Raw genomic sequence first — 15,622 nt, forward strand, 5'->3', positions numbered from 1 at the left:
TGTTTAAGCAGAGAAGATGAGAAATTCTTCTCATCTTCTCTGGTTTAAGCAGACCTTATCTGGTTTTAAAGGAACCTCAACGTCCCTCAACGCAGCGGATTCAAGTGTAGCTACATCAGGCAAATAATTAGTGTTATTTTGGTTCGTTTTTATTGACTAATTTGTGGTGCAAAACAAGCCATTAATTTAGAATTTTGATTGATACAAAGTTACCAGGAAGGCAGTTACAAACTCATGTCCTGCATGCTAGTGAAAATAAGAATATTAATTAGGGGCCTATTATTTGAGTAAGTTTGAGGATATTTAGAGTCATCTCTCGAAGCATGCTAAGATTTTAAAGCTAGGCCTAGGTATATAATATAAATTTATTAATGTTAACATTCATGACTTATCAACTAACCCCTGCATTAACCCATAGGCCTATTACTTTTTAATGTGACTTATCTAAAATGTATTCTTGTTTCACACATCCTACATGGAGACCTATTCATAATTTTGATATGAGCCTCTCAAAAAGTTTTGAATTTTGAATTATACACAGATTTGTTAATCATGAACATAGAAAACTTACTGACATTATTCATTCCCAAAAATACTAAAATTTCCAATTGATTGTCGGCTTTTCATCACAGCTACATACACTTTAAGTACATATCATTTAATTTATAAAGTTTACTTCCGAGTCTTTTAAATATCAAAAATATCATTTTTTTTTCATTTGTCATAAAATGTGTATTATATCGCAAATTTCGAAAAAGGTCAATCATTTTATATCAGAAGGACATTCTTCGTATTCAGAATGCAATTCGATGTGTCTGATGTGCTCTAATGTCCCACAAAAAATAAGCCTACTGTCTAAACATGATACCCCATCGCTTTATGTCTGTCTTTGGTGAAATAAATCAATGCTGTTATTACCCTCTGATTACGCAATAATATGCATATGCAAAAATAACTAATATTACAATAACAACAACAACATACACTTTTAAAGTTCACATCATTAAATTTAAAACAGTCTGTGGTGAATCAGCATGGAATAATTGTTTCTTCTAATTTTATGTATCATTAAATATCAAAATGTTAAAAATATAAAATTTTAAAATTTGTCATAAAATTTGTATTATATCGCAAATTTCAAAAAGTCAAAATTATTTGATATCAGAAAGACATTCTTCGTATTCAGAATGCAATTAGATATGTCTGATGTGCTCTCATCATGTCCTACAAAATAAATATGTTGTCCAAACGCTCATCGTACAAGGATATTAGATAAATCACTAAATGTAATTAAGAATAATCTTTCACTTTTGTTTAAAGTCTTTATATGTTTCATATTTTAAAATCTAACTTCATCTGTGTAAGATTTTGAAACGATATCATTTGAATGATAGAAATTATTATTTCTGATTTGGTAGTGTTCGCATTCATGCCTAATCAATCCCCTGCATATCTCATCAAAAATGTGTTCATAACACTACCTACATTTATGAGAAAGTCTCAAAAAAAAAAAAAAAAAAAGCTTTTTAAGTTTTGAATTATACACAGATTTTGAACTGGAATCATGAACACTACTGATAACCTACATGTATATTGTAAAATCTTTTTGCTGGAAGATCTTTTTCATTTCCTCTGATGTATTTTAGGCTACTCAGCAAACACAAAATTGTTTTTAAAACGTTTTAAACATGTTATACTTTGGGTTTTGGTTTAGATAAAAACATTATATAATAACACCAAATGTCGGGTTATATTAATGTCATGGAAACGTTTTAAAAAACGTTCTGTATGAAAACACACTGCAACAATATTTTGAAAATGTTTTCAAATTGTTATTGTCAAATATTTTTGCAAACATTTTTACCAAATATTTTGCCAACACTTAAAGAATATTTGCAGTAGGTTTTTGCCCCCCTTTACAAACCTCAAGAATTTCAGCCCCCTTTTGACATGAAAATTATGGGTCAACCCCATAGAAATGCATATAAATTTTTCAGGAAAATTTCTGGTCATTTTTTCAGCCCCCCCCCCCTGCATCAGGCTCCCCTAACAAGTGTTTGTGAACGGTCCCTTATTAGTGGCGTAGCTAGGTGGGGAAGAGGCAGAGTTCTCCCCACAGAAATTTTCAGTGATGGGGACGCAAAAAATTGAAAAACAGGGAACAGAAAAAAAAAGCAAAATAAGCCTAACTGTACTTGTTTTTATACTGCAATGCGATCAAGTGACTGGAAAATGGGTTCATGTCAGTCCCCGTTTTTAAAAATAGGTCTGTCCCCGTTCTCGAAAAATGTGACCGCCACCCCTTTTTGTGTCCCCGTTTTCCAGATTACCCTATATATTAAAACAGGCCTGAAAAATGTATGCAAAGTAACTAAATTTATTACTACATGTATATAAATAAAACTGATCGGGTCCCATTTTTCAAGTCCTGTTTTCTAGATTACCGGGGTAATGCCTCCGGAACCGATGGGGTGGGTGGGTTGGGAGGAGGGGTGGTTGGGGAGGGGTTGGAGGAGTGACGAATAATTTTGACTATGGACAAGTACCATTGCCCTCCCCAATAACTTGGAGCCAGGTGCCACCCCATGCACCAATATCTTAAATTTTACAATCTTCCGGAGACTCTGATGTGGACGGTTTATACTAAAGCCATGTACGATTTCCTTCCAATTTTAGATTTGTTAATCTATACTCATCTGTCGCGAAGTGCTTCTGTCCATTTTGCTGAAATCGCAAGGTAAAGTGAAAGAAACCCTATACTGGTTATTTTGGCCGTTTAACAAAATGTAGTTTTATGGGAGGACATAAAGTCATAATAGGACTTTGTGTCGTACTTTGCTTTGTTGACCTATGTACAAAAACAACAAATTTGGTTGGTTCCATATGTGCAACTTGGGACATGTGTAAACATTACAAATATGCCAAAAAAAATCGGGGTTGAAAAACCCCGGTTCCATTAGATCGGGCCAGTGCTAGTGGCGTAGCCAGGGAGCCGAAGGCCAAATTGCCCCCTCCTTAGAAAATGTTGAGAGAAATAGGAACGGCAAAGATTAAAAAGTGTCGTGGACGAAAACTTGGTTTAGCCCCCCCATGGGCAGTAGCGGCACCAGAATGTTTTTCGGGGGCGGGGGGGCAAAGTGAATTTCGGTGGGGGGGGTCAGCAATTGTGCAAATTTGTGCAACAGATTGTTTCAAGAATGAAGGACCCGCCATTCTTTAAGCCTACCCTGATTGCCCCCCCTAGCAATGGGACAACAAATTGACAAATAGGGACGAAAATTTGGCTTTTTCCCCGCATTACACTGAATAATCGGTGTCATTTCTGCGTCTCAGATTCGGCAAATGCCAGTAATCATTAATATAGCTATCTAGTAAAGACAATTATTAATGTAATTTATTACTGCTAAATGAAGTGCATTATTGTGATCTACTGAAGACAATAATTATCTCATTTAATATACATAAATACTGTACTTATGAGGTTCATTATTGCTATGTACGAAGACAGTAATTATGTTATTTATTATTACTATCTACTGAAGATAGTAATTATGTCATTTGATATTACTATCTACAATAATGTGATTTCATATTGATATCTACTGAAGACGGCAAGTATGTAATTTATAATTGCTGTATTGAAGGCAGTACTATCATTGGTTATGAAGTTTATGATCTGGATCTACTGAAGACAGAAATTATGACATTTAATATTAGTACCTAGCTACTGTTTGTTTACTGTATGTACTTATGCTCATTATTGCTATCTATACTAAAGACAATAATTATGTAATTTATTATTAATATCTATTAAAGGCAGTAATTATGTTATTTATTATTACTATCTACTGAAGATGGTAATTATGTCATTTGATATTGCTAACTACTGAAGACAGAAATCATGTGAATTTATATTAATATCTACCGAAGACGGCTATTATGTACCCTGTTTATATTATTATTATTATAATTACTGTATAGTTATCATTGGTTATGAAATTTATTATTAGGATCTACTGAAGAAAGTAATTATGACATTTAATATTACTACCAACAATCAAGGAAATGTTGGCACACTCTGGCATACTAATGTAAATCCCCACCTCCCCAGTTCAATGTTGATGAAAACACTTTTTCCATTGGGCTCTCCCCAACATTGATTGAGGGCGAATGGAGGAGGAAGGGGAACGAAGAAGGTTTGTACTAACACATAGTCAACTGAACTATCAGAGACGCAATGAAGAGTTCCAAAATATATATTGTCAAGGTGTGCCAACTATTAATTTCGTTGATTGTAGCTACTGTTTACTGTACTACAGGGTGAGTCAAAAAAAGTGCAATAGAGAAAAGAATCCATTTTTATTTAAGAACCGAGTTGAACTTTTTAGGTTTTAAAACATTTTATATATGGTATATCCATCAGTGACCTTGTGTGAAAAAATTAAGGAATTAGCATTTACCGTTTTGTTTTTATGTCACATTTTATATCGCTACCCAATTTTAATGTTTGTCCAAGAGACATCTAAAATTTGAATGTCATCCCACTCTGTGTAAGGTAGATTTCATGTTTGGAACAACTGCCATTTTCTTAACCTCATTGGCATTATTATAAAATGGAGCACCCAAAGTGTTATTGCCCTTGGTCTTGTTTAAGGAGAAGAAACATTATTTGTTGTTATCATAGGCGTAGATCCGGGGGGAGATAAATCCCCCCAATATTTTGCAAGGGGGGATGGTCCATACAATCATCCCCCCCAATGTTGACGCCTGATAATGGTTTTCTGATCAAATTAACCTCATATTTGCTCATTTTAGCCCCCAAAATACATTTATTCTACTTTTACACCATATTTAATCAGATTAGCTTCAAAATAGCAAAATTTCTCGTGCGCTTTTGTAACATAAACTTATTATGTCGCAAAAGGTGCTGGATTGACTATACTTCGAGAATTTTTTCAAACTCCATCCCCCAATGTCAAAAAAAGAAATCTACGCCACTGGTTGTTATTTTCATTTTACCTTTATTTTAAAGATGTTTATTCTCTATCAAAAAGATATAAATTTGTAGGCAGGTTTTTCTAATGTCAAAATGAAATGAGCGCAAATTGAAGTGGAGTGAATTTCAAAATATCCAGTAAGTTGGACATATTGGGATTAAAAAACTGGTGTTGGAGTTGAGTGAGGTATGAAGGACTTAAAGTAATTGTTTGAACAGAAAAACAGAAAGAAATTAAAATAACATAAAAATCAACCTTATTTTTAAGTTAAAGTCAGTTTCAGATGTGGTGTCTTTACCGTGCACTGTGTGCTCTCATTCAAAATACATGGTACCTCGTGGACAAATAACGAAATTGGGTATCGCAACAAAAGGACTCATAAAAATTAAACGGTAGTCGCGATTCACTTCATATTTTCACAGAAGGTGGCCATTGAGTGTAGCATTTATAGAATTTTTCAATATTGGGGAAGTTCGACTTGGTTCTTACATAAATATTGATTCTTTGCTTTATTGCAGTTTTTGACTCACCCTGTACTTATGTTTATTATTGCTATCTACTAAAGACAGTTATCATATAATTTATTATTAATATTATGTCATTTAATATTGTTATCTACTAAAGACAGTTATCATATAATTTATTATTAATATTATGTCATTTAATATTGCTATCTACTAAAGACAGTTATCATATAATTTATTATTAATATTATGTCATTTAATATTGCTATCTACTAAAGACAGTTATTATATAATTTATTATTAATATTATGTCATTTAATAATGCTATCTACTGAAGACAGTAAGTATGCGATTTCATATTGATTACTACGGAAGACGACAATTTATATTACTGTATTGAAGACAGTACTATAGTTATCATTGGGTATGAAGTTTATTATTGCGATCTACTGAAAACAGTAATTATGACATTTAATAGTATACCTAACTGCTGATTACTGTACTCATGGTGTTCATTATAATTATGTAATTTATCGCTATGTACTGAAGATGGTAATTATGCAATTTATGACTTATGAACATACACGCAGGACATGTATATTCAACTTACATGTATGCTCTTTCATAATTAGTTTTCTGTGTACCCTTACGGTGTGAAATGTTTTTGATTGATCACCCCTTTTTTACAGTCTTGAATTTTTGGATCCTTCTTACGGGCACATGATTTCAAAAGTGTGGGTGGTGGTGGTGTGTGTGTGTTGTGGGTGGGTGGGTGGGGGGGGGGGGTTGGCTGCGGGTTCACTTAACGAGATTCTCATGACTTATTCCCCTGACTATCTACACACAGAAATCATATATACCCACTGTCTCAAGTCATATGCTTCCTCTACCTGAGGTATATAGACCTATAGGAAAATTATCTAACTGAGCAAACATTGCTCTTCTATCCTGTTGGCTTTAAATCTGTGCTTTAATCACTTTTGTTTTAAAAGTTCTCGTGGAAAAATAATATTATTTTCTCCCTGCACTGAGGCCAGGCTTTACCTCCAATTGTGGGTCTCATAATGGGCTCCCAAAATAGGCTGAAAATTATCGCATAAATTGATTTTTATTTTTATTTTTCTTCTCCCCTAAAACACTGAACTTTTGGATCCTCTTTGGGATCATTGTACCTTGTTTTACCCCCCCCATTATTCCCACACACACCCCATTAAATGGTATGAACACTAAAAATCAAACTCTTTAAAACCTACAGGAAAATTATCTGAGAAAAAATTCTTATTCGCACAATTCCCTTTCATCGGCGCATAGGTGAGCAAATCCTAAACTATCAGCTAAGTTATACAAGTTTACAGTGGGCAGTTCAGAAATTTACCGCATAGTATGATTAGTAAACTAATCATACTATGCGATTAAAATATGTTTTCTGTACTGTAAATTTCACTCTACAACACCCTCAATATCGGTTAACGTTTTTATCACTCGAATTTAGAGCAAGCCTTAAAGAGGGCACATTTCCACCCGTCCACAAAAATGAGAGAGCACAGTCATAATATAGACCCTTGATGATCATAAGATGGAACTATACAAATGTAAAGCTGTTGTTTGTGTTGCTTATGCTCAATATCCCGGATAAGCTCTAAAGTTGGGAAAATATCTTTTTGTTAATTCAGTATGTTTGGGTGGGATAATGGCTTGCAAGGCTGTAAGCAGTTCAATTCAGGTCAGCTTTTCTCCTAGAAGTACATGTATAGCCTATGTGTGTAGCCTGTAGACTGTACATGGTTCATATTAACATGATTAATGATAAATACTACCTAAACATGACCAGTTTACTAACTTTTCATAAGCCTCACTTTTTAGCAGTCCACCTGCACCGAAACACACCCTTTTAAAGCTTTTTTTAAGGTTCTGCCATGTCTACGCTGCGCTGAATGACCCCTATATTCGAGTTGCCTCCGCCCTTCCGGGTTTTGTCCCAATTAGAAGGGCAGGGAAAATAGGATAAAAAAGATTGAGTTATAAATATCAAGCCGTTTTACCATTTCATCCAGTGTCTTATCATGGTTTTTCCGTTTCTATTAAGGGATCTGGAATGAACGTTTTGAGCGTTTCGACAGTATTTTTGTGGGACATGAGAGCACATCAGACATATCGAATTGCATTCTGAATACGAAGAATGCCTTTCTGATATCAAATAATTTTCATTTTTTGAAATTCATGATATAATACAATTTTTTGACAATATATTTTTCACATTTTGATAAATAACAGTCCTCGAAGTAAATTTTATAAATCTAATGATATGTTCTTAAAGTGTACGTAGCTGGGAGGAAAAGCCGACGATCAATTGAACATTTTGACCTTTCATATTGAAGATATGGATTTTTTCCCAAAAGACCTAATTTTTTTTGTGTGTTTTGGCGAAAAAATCCATATCTTCAATACGAAAGGTCAACATTCATCAGATTTATAAAGTTTACTTCGAGTACTGTTAAATATCAAAAATATCAATTTTTAATCATTTGCCATAAAATGTGTATTACATTGTGAATTTCAAAAATCAAAATTATTTGATATCAGAAGGACATTCTTCGTATTCAAAATACAATTCGATATCATCCGATGTGCTCTAATGTCCCACAATAAATACTGTCCAAACGTTCATACCCCATCCCTTAAACGCATAAACGTATTTGGAACCCGGAGAAATTTGACTGCTCAAATTTACGTTGATCATGTTGATATGTATTTCCATGGACCCAAGGATGTGGGCGGGGGCGTTGATTGGGGGAGCCGGGCCTGATTGGGTGGCACAAGCCCTTTTTGGCAATTTTCCTGTGGGATTTTCTAAATATTTTCAAATCGATTGGAGGCATGTGCTCTGTATTGTCTGCACTTAAGGGAAGGGTATGAACGTTTGGACAGTATTTATTTTGGGACATTGGAGCACATCAGACATATCGAATTGCATTCTGAATACGAAGAATTTTGTCAAATAATTTTGATTTTTTGAAATTCGCAATTTAATACACATTTTATGGCAAATCATTAAAATTGATATTTCTGATATTTAACAGTACTCGAAGTAAACTTTATAAATCTGATGATTTATACTTAACGTAGTAGGTGGGATGAAAAGCCGACGATCAATTGAAAATTTTGACCTTTCGTATTGAAGATATGGATTTTTTCCCCAAAACACCAAAAAAATAGGTCTTTTTGGGAAAAAATCCATATCTTCAATATGAAAGGTCAAAATTTTCAATTGACCGTCGGCTTTTCCTTCCAGCTACATACACTTTAAGAATATATCATTAGATTTATATAATTACTTCGAGGACTGTTATATATCAAAAATTTGAAAAATATCAAATTTTTTATAATTTGTCATAAAATTTGTATTATATTGTGATTTTCAAAAAATGAAAATTATTTGATATAAGAAAGACATGCTTCGTATTCAGAATGCAATTCGATAGGTCTGAGGTGCTCTCATGTCCCACAAAAAATACTGTCGAAACGCAATAAACGCTCATTTTCTAGATCCAGTACTCTGGTATTTTTTATGGGACATGAGAGCACATCCGACATATCGAATTGAATTATGAATACGAGGAATGTCCTTCTGATATCATTTTTTTTAATTCGCGATATAATACAAATTTTATGAATGATTAAAATTTGATATTTTTTAAATTGTTGACATTTAACAGTCCTCGAAGTAAACTTTCTAAATCTAATGATATGACAGCATTCAAGTTTTGATTTACGTTTGGCGGACACGCGTGTCGTGTGAAAAAAAAAATATTTAGGGGTGAAAACAGTCAAAATTCTTGATTACTTAAATGTTTCTAGGGTAAAATGTCACATATTTTCAGATTTTGGACACTTAAAATCCCTTATTTTTCACTGATTTTGAGAAAAATTAATTTTTGGTCCAATTTGGCCGAAAATGGCCGTTTTGGGGTGACAAAAAAATTGACTTGCTGAGTGTAGGCCTATGAACATGAAAACTACTGAGTAGTGCATAGCCTAATTGTTTATGCTAATTATGTGACAAGGGATTTGTGATATTCAAATCATTAAACGGGTAAATCTGTTTCTTATTTTTCGTAACAGGGTTAGAAAGTTGGGGTCAGGTTGACAATTTATTTGGGAAAAAATGCAATTTTCGCCTAATTTTGAGCTTGAAAAGCCATAACTCCTCAATGGTATGAGATAATTGTGATGCTTTTTGTGTCTTTTTGTTCAGTAGGCTATTTCAATAGCTAAATCATAGCCGATCAACAATTTAGCAGTTGCAAGGTCCAAAGATTTACATGATTCCAGGTTATTAAAGTTTCATGTAAGCCTAAAATGTTCTATTTAAAAAAACCTGATTGTTTCATTGTCCTTATGCTGGTTTCATACTACCCTGCCGCTTGCCGCTGAGCGGCGTGGCGCACGCGTATTGCAGACAAACGGACACAATCAAGGCTTGTCATTGGTTGAAACGCCCTGCATATAAAGGAAGAAAAAGAAAGAAAGAAAGAAAGAAAGAAAGAAAGAAAGAAAGAAAGAAAGAAAGAAAGAAAGAAAGAAAGAAAGAAAGAAAGAAAGAAAGAAAGAAAGAAAGAAAGAAAGAAAGAAAGAAAGGAAGGAATGAAGAAAGAAAGAAAGAAAGAAAGAAAGAAAGAAAGAAAGGAAGAAAGAAAGAAAGAAAGAAAGAAAGAAAGAAAGAAAGAAAGAAAGAAAGAAAGAAAGAAAGAAAGAAAGAAAGAAAGAAAGAAGGATGGAAGGATGGAAAGAAAGAAAGAAATTTGACAAAAAATTTGTCATAGCATATAAAGGAAGAAAGAAAGAAAGAAAGAAAGAAAGAAAGAAAGAAAGAAATGAAGAAAGGAAGGAAGGAAGAAAGGAAGGAAGGAAGGAATGAAGAAAGAAAGAAAGAAAGAAAGAAAGAAGGAAAGAAAGAAAGAAAGAAAGAAAGAAAGGAAGGAAGGAAGGAGAAAGAAAGAAAGAAAGAAAGAAAGAAAGAAAGAAAGAAAGAAAGAAAGAAAGAAAGAAGGATGGAAAGAAAGAAAGAAATTTGACAAAAAAAAAATTATTGTAAAGTTGAATTTAACAGACTATGCTAAAACGGCCTAAAATTTCCTCAGACCTGAAGGAAATTCTCTCTGCGCCAGTGATGAAATGCACATAGTTTCACTGATTCCAGTTTGAAAGATTTTAAGTCATACTATATACAAGCAGAGTTATGCAATTATGTGTAATAAGCCGGAGCTTTAAGTTAAATTTACAATACCTACAAGGACAAATGAATGGTAAAATGCCAAACAGACCTCAAAACAAATAAAAATGCATTCAGTATTTCTTACTATTTCCTCTCTATATATAGTAATGTTGCTATATAGTGTAGAGCATGGATTTGGATCATTACTATAGTATTATAGTCATGATAGTAGGCCCAGGCCTAGTTTGAAATTTTCCTTTTGATAAACAGAAATATAGGCCCTATACTATCATTAATAATACTAAATCATGATGGAGATTTTGTTGAAGAGGTGTATAGGCAAAAAATAATGATAAAGAAATGTATCTAATTTTTAAGTTCTCACTGTTCATCATATATTTACAATGGAGTATAGGTATAACACTATTTATACCCGGTATTTATATCATCAGCTATGTCAGAAAATATTGAAAGAGCTTTTTTTAACTGGAATTTACATTGTACATTTAGGCCTGTAAATTATCCAACACAAAGAAAATATTTTTGGAATTGTCAAGTTGTGTATAGGCTCTACATGCTGCATGAATTATAAAATATTACATGTAAAAAACCACCACAGATTTGTGCAGACTTATTACAAATTGCAAACTAGATAAATAAACCATCAGAAGTAAATCCGTGGATAATAATTCCCCATTCGTGGTTATCATGAATGAATAGAGAAGTTACAAACACTGATAAGTAAACATTCCTTGAGCAAATAATAACCTGAATAGATGCATTCTGATATCACATCCATAGCTGCTCTGTGCCTGCATGAATGAACTCATACACAAAATGTACCAGTATAGTATATTATAAACTGAAAATGGCAGCTTTTGAGCCTCAAGGCAGACTTCTCATTGGCTATTGTTGGTCAGTCAGTAAGTTTAATAGGAGTGGCTTAGCTTGGCTTTGTGAATCCACACACGCCCATTTTGGAAATGGCATATAATGTGACTGTTATGACCCAATGACCCCCTTTTTTTTTGGTTGCGGCTACTCAATGACCCCCTTTTTTTTCTAGATTTTCTAGAAGAGCATCATCAAAATGCAACAAAATAATGCCGAAACTTTCAAATTTTGCTCCATTTTTTTAAAATTATGCCGAAACTTTCAAAATTGTGCCGATAGGCCCCTACTTCGCGACACCGGTAGGCACATACCCGTCACTTCTAAAGTTGAGTGCCCCCCCGGGCATCGTAATCTTCATGCCGGAATACCCACTAAATTACTGTATCAATCGCCAAGCAAAAAAGAACCTCGTCATCGTCGTTCACCAATGTTATAATTACCTCTGTTACCTGTATACCGACCCTGTCAAGAAAACCATACATAGTCTTTTAAAATACAACAATATTAGAATATTACCTATGTCATGGTGTGCCCCTCTCTCCTGGCTCCCCACTCCACGGGGAGGGGAGGACAACACATAATATACCTACCACCAAACCACTCCAGTACGTTTGTATTAGTGGTGATTTGGTGACTCTTACCATGCTTACGGAATGAGTATTTTAACGAACTTGGGTTGATGACGTAACGCACTGGTGGCTTACCATTTGATTTCCAGGATAGGGGAGTGTATGTTTTTTCTTCTTTAATTCGCCCATTAGTGAGGCAAAATAAATCGCCCCACTAAGAAATAAAATTTGAAATAAAAAAAACCGCCAGACCCAAACTCCAACCCCCTTGAAAATCAAATGGTGTGTCCCTTACCGATGAATGTTTGCACAGAGCCTACATTAAAATGTAGTCTTCGGAAATAATTTACGTACTGTGAAGCAAAATAAGAGCGTTATCTCATGAGACCTTGTATTTTAGGGTTTTGTTTAATTCTAGTCTTCTGAAAAATAATTATTAAGACATTTTGCCTAGAAGCGGCAGTAGTAATAAGGACTGTGGCGACGTTTTTCTCTTCGACGTTTTTCTCTTCGACGTTTTTCTCCCTCGACGTTTTTCTCCCTCGACGTTATTCTCCCTCGACGTTATTCTTCCTCGACGTTATTCTCTTCGACGTTTTTCTCTTCGACGTTTTTCTCTTCGACGTTTTTCTCTTCGACGTTAATCTCTCAAGACGCTATTCTTCCAAGACGTGATTCTCCAGCGACGCTAATTGTGCCGTCGTTCGAAATTATAAACCATGGCAGCGTAGGTTACCCTTCACTTTTTTTATAAAGGGAAAAAATGTTTCGAAACGAGGAAGATGTCTATGCATATACATCGAGGTTTATCTTTCGTTCGGAAGAAAGACGCGAAACCGATCGTTTAAACGCCGAAGAAATGGTCCAGATAGAAAGTTTAATTCGGACCATCAGAAAACACGACGATTATAAAACTTTACTCGGTTGGGCGCTCGAAAAAGAAGACATAATTTCGGGGTTTAAATCGTGGAGCGATAATGTACTTTTTGACGGCGTAAATCCTTACAAGTTATCTTTTTAGGGCATGGACGCTTTACATTTTTATAGAAAATCTCGAGAAAGTTTTAAATTATTGATATTTTCCCCATGAATAATAATAATAAACGAAATTTTTAATATCCCAGCGCGCGTTGCTCAGATTCGAGTCCAGGTTCGGGGAAATCGTGTCTTCTTTTTTGAGACGTGTAATATAGAACTGGAAAACACCTGTTATATGGCACCCTCACCCCACCCGATACATCAAAAACGTGAATTGCGTCAAACTGCGTCGATTGCGTAACAAAATGCGTTGATTGCGTAATGAAATGCGTAAAACCGCGACATTGCTTAACGTAATTGCTTAAAATGCGTCGAATGTGTAACAAAACGCGTCAAACGCGTAACGAAACACCCGTCTTTTATAGCCAGTATTCTGCACGATTCTGCACTTACGAAATTACTTACGAACAACGTAAAAAATGCACAAAATTTGTCCGTAATATAAACAGTTAAGGTTTGACACTATTTTAAAGTGTTGCGATTTGGTAGTTCACAGCATCTTGCGAATGGTAGCTTTGGCAAAAATCGCATTGCTCATTTCATAGCGAGTGTGTATAAAAATATCACAGATATACTTTTGTAGGTCCTGTGGTTCTTGAGTTATATTGTAGGAGGACTGAAACACCTGCAACACTTACATAAATGTACATAACTCATTAACAACGATAAATCAAGCAAGGTTTGAAAGTATATGGTTTGTAGAATGAACTTTTGCAAAACATCAAAGTGTTATTGTTCAATAATATATTGATTTACATAATGGAAATCGATATTTTGTGGCTGCTTCGAACAGTACCTTGTCTACCCTTAAGGATATTGAACACTAACTATTAATATGATCATAGTCTGACCCGAGACTACATCCAACCACAGTTGCAATAAGCTTAAGGTGGCCCTATGCTGAGACAAATATATCTAAAGAGATCGGAAGCATTCATTAATTCGCCTTGGGTCAATCGAACCAGAGAAGGTAAGAATAGATTCTCATCTTGGTATCGATATAACTGACTGTATCTATTGCGCTTAGCATTAAGTCCAGTAGCGATATTTGAGTTGGTTATATAGGGAGGGGAGCCCCCTCTTAAAGAGGTATGGGTTGTGCTTCTCAGGGATAATGAACTAATTCATTATAAAATCATCTCCATGCATCGTTTATGTTTCATACAAACAAACAAAGCCCCCGCCCCACCCCATCCTTCAATATACGCGCATGTACAGGGTGATTTAAAATGAACTGTACCCAAATTCAAATATTAAAATAAAATATTTAGCGACATTAAAATAATTTGTGTTTGTAAGTTGTAACAGGATAGTATGTTTCCTATTATTGGTGAAAAAATCATGTCTTTACCACAAATGGTTTTGAAGAAAACTACATTTTTATAAAACACACAAATTTTGTTACTGCGGTAGAGAACACGGATAAACTTAGTTCCATGTGTTGGTCTAACAATGGGATGATAAATTGAAAATGCGATATCTTCTGACTAAAATCACTTATTATCAAAATTCAAAATTTCTACTACAGAGCACTTATCACTGCTTTCTATGATAGTTTTTGATATGTACAATCTCCGCGAATATATATGAAAAATTGGTTAAGTTGGGTACAGTTCATTTTAAATCACCCTGTATATGTGACCGTCCACGGCGAATGAGCCGTAAATTCCTCCCCCGGTCAATTTTGTTTTATTTTGTGTTTAATAAACATCATAAACTTAAAAATGGTATATCATTTGACTTCAAACGATATCCAGAAGCGAGGTTATGGTTTGTTAAACTTTGCTCCTTCAACAAAATTATAGCTTTTTGCGTTTTTACATATGTCTCTTTTTCCACATTGCTGGCAATATATATCAAACAGTCATAATTGGCGGTCATTTCAAATCATCCTGAAGTCAACGAGGTTTAAGAAAGTTCTCTCATTGTTAATTGTTGGTTATGCATACCTGTACAAAATACAATGCCTGGTAACCCATCACTTGAACAAGATTTAGCAAAAGCAAACAAAGACCAGAGCTATCAAAAGTCCTATAGCCGGCCATCTAAGGTAGAAGCTTAGGGACGCACCATTAGTCTTCAAGGGGGGGTGGAGGAAGTTGGGGTTGGGGCAAGATTTTTTTTTTTCGCCGCCAAAGGCGACAAGTTTTTTTAAAAAGTTTTATTTTTAATATGCATTTATACAGTTGGGTGAGGAAAGATTTTTTTTTTTTTTTTTTTAGTGTTGGTAGGAAAGTTTTTTTTTGCTTATGTAGTGGGGAAGTTTTTTTTTCAAAACTTCCTCCCCACCCCTATGAAGTCTAATGGTGCGTCCTTATTATCCACTTCAACAATAGGATTATTGATTAGTTTTTGATGATCAAAATAAGACGGAAGTCGGGCCAGCTTAATTTATCGATGAATACGACCTTCGTACACATTGTACACCGTAACACAGAATACAAT

This window comes from Amphiura filiformis, chromosome 2 (genome assembly GCF_039555335.1).
Source record: "Amphiura filiformis chromosome 2, Afil_fr2py, whole genome shotgun sequence".
NCBI lineage: Eukaryota > Metazoa > Echinodermata > Ophiuroidea > Amphilepidida > Amphiuridae > Amphiura > Amphiura filiformis.